Source organism: Pelodiscus sinensis, chromosome 30, assembly GCF_052426305.1.
Source record: "Pelodiscus sinensis isolate ZL-2025 chromosome 30, ASM5242630v1, whole genome shotgun sequence".
Classification (NCBI taxonomy): Eukaryota; Metazoa; Chordata; order Testudines; family Trionychidae; genus Pelodiscus; species Pelodiscus sinensis.
The window spans coordinates 12203765-12210379 of NC_143081.1; the positions used below are offsets into that span (position 1 = coordinate 12203765).

At 45.0% G+C, this 6615-nt stretch overlaps 1 pseudogene; it reads left to right on the top strand.

Annotated features, from left to right (window-relative positions):
• The first annotated feature begins 282 nt into the window (after positions 1 to 282).
• Positions 283 to 4363, top strand: LOC149521237 (uncharacterized; annotated as a pseudogene).
• The last annotated feature ends 2252 nt before the right edge of the window (positions 4364 to 6615 follow it).

A 6615-nucleotide genomic window follows, 5' to 3' on the forward strand; every position in this document is an offset into this window, starting at 1 on the left:
CGTTTTATATCTCATGTGGGTCCCCTCACCATTTTCTAACTTCATCCTGCTAGGGGCTACTTTTTTTTAGCCATTAAAAGTTAAAAAAAATTAAGGGTCTAACCCCAAACTGAAATGTTTCCAACTTTTACCCATACTGTAGAACAAGCATTTGCTCTAAAGACAATCAAACATTTAAAAGCATTTCATTTAAACCCCAAGCCTTCAGCATGAAAGAAGCATGTTTAAAAAAAACAAACCCCAAGACATGTATTGATATCTGCAAAAGGTCTCCACGTGGAAATGGGTACAGCTACATTAAGGATTGGTGCTTTTACTGTTAATACTGTAAGAAAGCCCTACAAAAAATATATTTTAACTAAAAGGACAAAAATGTAGCCGAAAGCAACTCAGTTGTGAAGACAGCTTAATTCTTTCACCCTCAGATCACAAAGGGCAATGCTAGGGAGGGGTGCCTAAACTCTTTAAGGATCTATTATTTCAGAGTTGCAGTGATCAGATTCACCTGCTAGTTACTGTTGAAGTTGTTTGAAACAATGGGTTAGGAATGTATCAAAAACCTAGGTAGTTTGGAGACTGTCCTTTTCAACAGAAACTTTCTTGAATGGCTGCTGGACTGCAACAGCAGAAGGTGTGTTCCCTGTTTTTAACTTTGAAAATATATATTACGTAATGCCACTCTTTATTGCAGTGTGATCTGTTTAACATGGAACTAGTAATTTTAATCTGCAGTTCCCCACCAGGCCAAGGTAAAAACCATTTTTAACTGTAGTTGTGGTTAATACTGTTGGAAAAAAACCCTGGGTAATACTAACTAATATTTGTGCTTATTCTTTAACCTTAAGGCCCAAGCACACATTGGGGGCGGGGGGATTGACAGGACAAGCATGTGCCCATAGTGAAAGGTAACTTTTTTGCAGTTGGCTTTTAAATTTATGCAGGGTTTGTGTGTGTGTGATTTGTAAGAGAGAGAGATGAGGTCTGTGCAAGACCTAGGTGTATTTTTAAAATGGGGTTTGAAGCATTTGGGGGTAATCCTAACTCACATTTTTTGCTTGTTCTTTATTCCATAGTCCCAAATATACATAGGGGAAAATAGAATAGCCCTGTGCCAGCATGCCTTTACCCTGTGGTAGAAGGTAACTATCCATAATCATTTTTAAAGCGTGCGGGTTATTTTTTTCTTTAATTGTAATGTTTAAATTGTGAGTTGGATTTTTTTCAAAACTTAATTGTGGGGGAGTTATTGGTGTTTTTAAACTATATGTTGGCAAACTCTTGGTTGGTGGGTTGTTCTTTCTGTGCCAAATGTGTTTTCAAAATAAATGTTCAATTCTGAGTTGGGGGAGGAAGTGGTGGGGTTAGGCTAAAAGTATCTGGGATGGTTACAAAAAGGTGGAGTGTTTTTACCTGGCGATTTTATTTTAAAAAAGCTGGCAGTAGGGATTAAGTTGTGGGTGATTCAGGGGCTTATGCTACAGATAAGTGGTTTTTAAAAAACAGTTTGTTGCATACCGCTGCTTTTAACAAAATATAGTTGCAAATGGTTTTAAAACCGTTGTGGGGAGTTTTTGAAGGTGTGTGTGTGATGGAGTTTGACACAGACACAGGTGTGTTTTTAAAATAGATGTTGGCAAACTGCTGGTATAGAGTGTTTGGTGGGTTGCTTTTTCTGTGCAAAATGTGATGTGTTCAATGCATGTGGGTTTTGAAAAGAATATGGCTGCAAACTTGGTTTGGTGTGTGTTATAAAGGTACTGTTTAGTGTATGTGTGTGGAGGGAGGGAGAGGGGCTGTGCAAGGCATAGGTGTAGGGTTTTTTTAAGTACTTGGTTTGTTGAAACTAACAAGGGGTTTTAAAAGCAGTTTTGGCTTTTATTCTACAAAATGAGATGTATTTAAAAAAATTTTGTGGGTTTTTGTTTGTTTGTTCTTTTTAAAGTGGTAGAAATAAACTCAAAACTGGTATTTGTTGTACAGCCTGAAATGGATTATTTTGTTTTTGAAGCTATAACTTTTTAAATAGAAAACCCCCTAATAATTTTAAAGTTTACAAGAGGGTTTCATGTGTTTTATAATAATGTTGTTTGCTCCACAGTACGGTCAAAACATGAGAGGTCCTTAGACCAGAGGGAAAACGAGCTCAAAAGAAAAAGGAAAGAGACAGCTGAAAAGGAAAATTCCCCAGCATCAGTGACCGATGGAACGATGAAGCCCAGTAAATATATTTTGCTTGTCGGTTTGGTGGCTCTATGAGGTTTTAAGTAAACACAGGTGTGGGTGAGGGAGATGGTAAAGTTTAGATGTGTTGTTGTTGTGTTTTTACAATAAAAAATGTTTCTCCCCCACCTCACATGCATGGACAACTTTTCTGACAATGCTGTAGTCAGAGCTACAAGGACACCTCCTCCAGAACCGCCAAAGAACCAGGAATCTGCTTTGAGACCCTTAACAACGCAAAACACCACAAGAATGCAGATGAAGCATCCGGGCGGTCCAAACCTCACATACGTCAAACCCAAGGACAAAACAAAAGACTCTGGTAAGAAACAACCATGCAACCACAACTCCAGTTCCTCAGCGGTCACTGCCACACCATGCCCTGAGGAAACTGTGAGCAAAACCACACACATTCACAAACCCGGAGCACGCGCTCTAGGGGTTGTGAATAAAAAACCAAGGACTGAAAACTCCTGCAATGCCGAGGTATTGCAGCCACACAAACACAACCCCAGTTCCTCAGCGGCTACTGCCACACCAAGTCCTGAGGAAACTGTGAGCGAAAACACCCACTTCACAAACCCGGAGCACGCGCTCTAGGGGTTCTGAACGTGCGCAAAACCACACACATTCACAAACCCGGAGCATGCGCTCTAGGGGTTGTGAATAAAAAACCAAGGACTGAAAACTCCTGCAATGCCGAGGTATTGCAGCCACACAAACACAACTCCAGTTCCTCAGTGGCCACTGCCACACCAAGCCCTGAGGAAACTGGGAGCGAAAACGCCCACATTCACCAACCCGGAGCACGCGCTCTAGGGGTTGTGAATAAAAAACCAAGGACTGACAAACCATTCTCCCAAAACTATAAGCTCAGCACAGCTCCCCCATATTCTAGTATGGGGGAAGAGTTTGATGCTTCATTCAGAAAACTGGTGAACTCTGTATCCTCAGGGGGCCTAAAAGAAAGAGGGGGGATAGCATTTGGCGGATAAATGGGTGGCCTCCAAAAAGTTCCAGGCCAAGATCACTGCAAATTTTTTAAAAAAGCCTAAAGAGGTGATGAGGAAAAAATACCAAAAAGAGTTGCCCCCTGCTGGAGGCTCACAAAATGGCTTATCTGACCTGCGGGGTGGTGAGTCTGTAGACGGGTCCCTGGCTAGTCCTGATGAATTTCACAGAGACGGCTCTGACTCTGAAATAGCATCTGAGGTAGAAGATGCCCCTGATGGGCCCGTAGAGGAACCCTCAAGTGCCCCTGAAAATCCAGAATTGTATATGGAGAGAGCGAGAAGTTGGCAACGTGAAGTACCTAGATTTGTGGGGTAAGTGTATTGTGAGGCATTTCGTTTTGTCAATCTTGAGCAAATAAATTCAGCTGAACAGGTTATTGAAGCCATGCGTAGGGGAATACAGTTAGTTCTAGATGACGTTAATGGTATGTTAGGCCCTGATTATTATGTTCAGTTACGTTTAGAGAGCCGTAATTTAACTAACCCTTTGTTTTCGGTCAGAAGGTCTAGGAACGAGCTGACTGCTGAGGGTTTTTTAAACCAGACCTCAAAGGTGTTCCAGAGTAATAGAGAGTTGCACCTCAATGGAACAATGCGCCTCCTTGTGACAGTTGTAAAAAACAGGGGTGGCGGTGCTCGTAGAATTTAAAACTCTATCCTTAGTATTTAAATTATTCATAAAAGAGACCATGTTTAGTAGACCTGGCTTACACCGGTACCAGTCTGTGTTTTGCGTGCGGGCTCTTGGCCGTCATGTCCGATCGTAAACCTACGGACGCCAAATTGTTAGAGGGGGTGAGAGAGCTTCCCGGGAAACTGGGGTGGTCAGATCCAAAACAGGTTATGCTCAGTGACGTAGCAAAGTTTGAACAGCATTAAGGAGTTAACATACAGGTGGTGCTGTATACGGCGAAAGGCGGCTGGGGCTTTTTTAAAATGGGGGGCCCGGTGTTCCCCAAGACGATTTTATCCTGTTGCACGGTGAGCATCATTATGGGGTTCTGGATGTGAAAAAGTTGTTCGGAGCGAAAAATTGAGTTTTATCACAGTGTACAGTCACGACCACTCTCACAGGTATTGTTCTGCTCAAGCAGAGGTGGCAACGTGCTCAGACAGCATGGGTGTCCTAGCTGTAGACCATTTTGTTGATCCAAAGAGTTCTTAGTCAGACACAGACTGCGCATCGAAAAAACAAGTCGAATGCCTGTCTAAAACTTGGTGTGATGTGTGTCAGTCTTATGTGGACAAGCGACGGTGCTGTAAGCAGTGTAAGGGCTTTCTTGTTGGCAACATTGACAGTCATTTATGTTTTCTGGACAGCCTTAGCCCGAATCCTCAGAAAGTATATTTTTTATGATTTCGAATGCACGGAGGAGACGGGGTTGCACACCCCCAATTACATTTTTGCTATGGCCGTAAAACCAGAAAAATCCTGGGAATTTAAGTGTAGGGAGTGTCTCTCTATGTTCGTTAAGACATTTATTGGCAAAGAGTTCCTTGACAACACATTCATAGCGCACAATTCCAAAGGCTACGATGTGTACTTAGTCGTGAGACAGCTACTGAAGGAAAAGATGTGCCTAGAACTGATCACTCAGGGTAGTAAACTAATGTGTGTGAAAGTTAAGGCCATGGGCATTTGTTTTATAGACTCGTTAAACTTCTTGCCCATGAGGGTGTCATGGGAAGCTCTTAGAAGGGTCGCATGACCCACTTCTGGGCGGGTCATCCGATCCTGGAACTGCCCCCCGATTGGTCAAAGCGGCTCATGGGGTGGTCCCACATGGGGGGGAAAAAACCCTTCCTGATTGGTAGAGGGAGGCAAGGCGAGTCCTCAGAGGGGTCACATGACACCCCTTATTTCCAGTCACCTGTCCCTCTTGTCCCCAGATGTATTACCACCAAGGGCGAGACTTCCGGTGACAGGGGAGACGGGACTGCTGGGGTAGGGGGCAGAGCTAACATTTGATTGATGGTAGGGCCCTTGTACTACTTGGGGAACCTGCCAAGGTTGGGGTTGTGATCCCCATGGTAAGTGGTGCTCCTGGACAGGGCTGACATGTCCCTGAAAAAGGCAGAGAAGGGAGTGCTCCCACGCAATCCTTGCCGGAAGACACCTCTCCTGCAGCTTCCACTGGTCGATAACAGGGAGCTGTGGCCAGTAGAAGCTGTGGGCTCGGTGCCTGTCAGAGTGGGGCAGAACATGGCACCATGGAGCCATCACTGTACACGCCAGCTGCTTTCAGGAGTGCGGCAGAGCTAGGACAGGCACAAGCTGCCTTAACTCTACTGCTCCACCAAACAGAAGCCGTCTCAGTGGGCTTACCAACCAACAGTACATGTATGAACAGTCCATACAAAATTAGCCTCAATTGGACATGTCCATAAAATATGTAGGTGGCCGTAAATTTCATAAAAGCACAATACAATTTCAAAAACCAGCAATTCTTCTATAGCAATTACATTTTCTCTGTGCTGCTTCAGTCTTTGTACTGCAGAGCAGCGGAAATTAGACCTTTTAGTTGTTTATTTAGGTCAATGGTTATTTAGGTGCATTAGGAGGAGCGTGGCCAGCAGATCCAGAGAAGTGATTATTCTCCTTTATTCAGCTCTGGGGAGGCCACATCTGGAGGATTGTGTCCAGTTCTAGGCCCCACACTACAGAAAGGATGTGGACGCATTGGAGAGGGTCCAGCAGAGGGAGACGAAAATGATTCCGGGGCTGGGGCACAGGACCTACGAGCAGAGGCTGAGGGATGTGGGTTTGTGTAGTCTGCAGAAGAGAAGAGTGAGGGGGGATTTGGTAGCAGCCTTCTGTGATGGCACGTTGGGGTCCCCTGTCTCCTGCACCCTGAAATGGCACGAACAGACTCCACTAGCCAGTAGAATGGAGATAGGTTATTGCTTCTCCAGGATATAGCACAGCACAGATGTAATCTGGTTACAGGAACTGAGGCTAGGAGGCCTCAGTGCCCCCCCTTGAGATGGGGGAGTCCCAGCCCCCTCCCCAGCTTCTTCTCCCTTGCTTTCCAGACAAGAACTAACTCAATCTCCTCCAGCCCTGCCCCCCAGCCAGGGCAGCATTCACCTTCCTTAATTCCTCTCCATGGGGGTTAGCTGGTCGGACCGGTTGAGAGCTCCCTTTGCATAATGACGCATCCCTGTCCTTCTGGGCTGTGGTACCCGTCCCTGTCCTTCTGGGAAGCCAGTGGGGTTACCACAGACCCATAGAAACCAGCAAGTTCCCTCCCACTACGTCACACCTTCAACTCCCTGAAGGGAGGTTCCAAAGAGGCTGGAGAAAGGCTGTTCTCAGTAGTGACAAATGGCAGAACAAGGAGCAATGGTCTCAAGTTATAGTGGAGGGGGGTGTCTAGATTGG